Consider the following 1632-nt stretch of genomic DNA (forward strand, 5'->3'; position numbering starts at 1 on the left):
ATCATCTACCACTATTTTAGACATACTACATGATGATTCCTAGCGGGAGAAGAATTTTACTCCACAAGAAAAGGCCGATCAACTAGTGCCTGCCACTGATCCGATCAAGTTCGCAAACTGATACTGTAAACTGAAATACGAGGTCTTTGGGACTAACAGGCACCTATATTTGGAAAAGACCCTCAGGATTCCAACTGAACTACAACAGTACACTACAGAACAGATAAAACAGAGAGGCTGGTTCTTTCTGGAAAGGAATTTGACTGAGGTTAATGCATCTTGGGTCAGGAAATTTTACTACAACTATTATTAATCGACCCTGGATGTAGTACAACTAAGAGGAAAACAGATCTTAGTCACTGAAGAGGCCATCAAGGACATCCTCAACTTCCAGCCTAAATCAGATAAACCAGATGGCTACCACCAGGCTGAGGAAGATATGAAATTTATGCGTTTTAATTGGGAGGCAGTGAAGCGCACTATAGCTATTGATCGTGCAGTCCCATGGGTTATGGGTAAGTCGACAGTAAACCCTAAAGGCATCAAGATCATCTATCTGAATGATGAGGCTCGGCTCTGGTAACAAATTCTGAGCAACTATGTGATGCCGAGCACTAACGAGACTGAGGTGCCAGCCGCCATGATTACTCTTATCTAGTGCGTGATGGAAGGCAAGGACCTGTACCTTTCTCGATTCATCAGGCACTCCATGGCTAAAGTCCATGTTAGAGGCACTCTGCCCTTCCCATATCTGATTACCCAGTTAGGCCGCCGAGCTGAGGTACCCTGGGAGTCTGAGGATGAGAAACCACCAGCAGCCGACTACAAGAAGATCATCCCACATGGCAGGAAGTTCACGGCTCTAGGCTACAGACCGTCTTTTCTTACTACCTCCGCTGATGCAGCCACGTCTTCTGTTGCCCCTTCCGCACCTGCTGCACCACCCACACCCACAGCACCCTCACCTGCTTCCCAGCCCATCTACCACCTTGTGCACAGACTCTTCGAGTGCTTGGATCGGATGGAGTGTCGCGACAAGTGGCGTTATGAGCATCTGAAGCTGATGATCCGGTCAGGCAACCCTAACATCCCCTCCGAGCCTGACACACCATCGGAGCCATCTGAGGAGGAGGCGGGTGATCATGAGGAGGAGGCACGTGCAGAGCACCAGCAGGCAGCATCCCAGCAGGCAGAGCACCAGCAGGCAGAGCCCCAGCATGAGGAGCCTCCGCAGACACAGCCATCAGACCCACAGGCACCGATACAGGCAGAGCCTCAGGCACTCTCACTACCAGAGCCCACAGAGACACCAGCAGCACATCCTTCCGGAGATGACACTTCTTCACACCCAACTTGATTGAGCATCGAGGACGATGCTATTATTTAAGTGTGAGGAGGTCTCCATCTCTGGCGAATCTTATTTTGGTGAACTACTTTCAGACTCTTTTTATCCTATTTTGTTTATTTTTTGTATTTTTATTTTATTTTATCTTATCTTATTTGTCTTTCAGTACTTGCACATTTTCTTTTACTGTACTTTTGTCTATTTATACTTTATTACATTTTGCATTTGGGCTATATATATCTTAGATATTTAGCTTAATTTTCACTCTTAGCTTATTAGTTGTAATA

The sequence above is a fragment of the Arachis ipaensis genome, chromosome B7, assembly GCF_059453495.1.
Source record: "Arachis ipaensis isolate K30076 ecotype BB chromosome B7, ASM5945349v1, whole genome shotgun sequence".
Classification (NCBI taxonomy): Eukaryota; Viridiplantae; Streptophyta; class Magnoliopsida; order Fabales; family Fabaceae; genus Arachis; species Arachis ipaensis.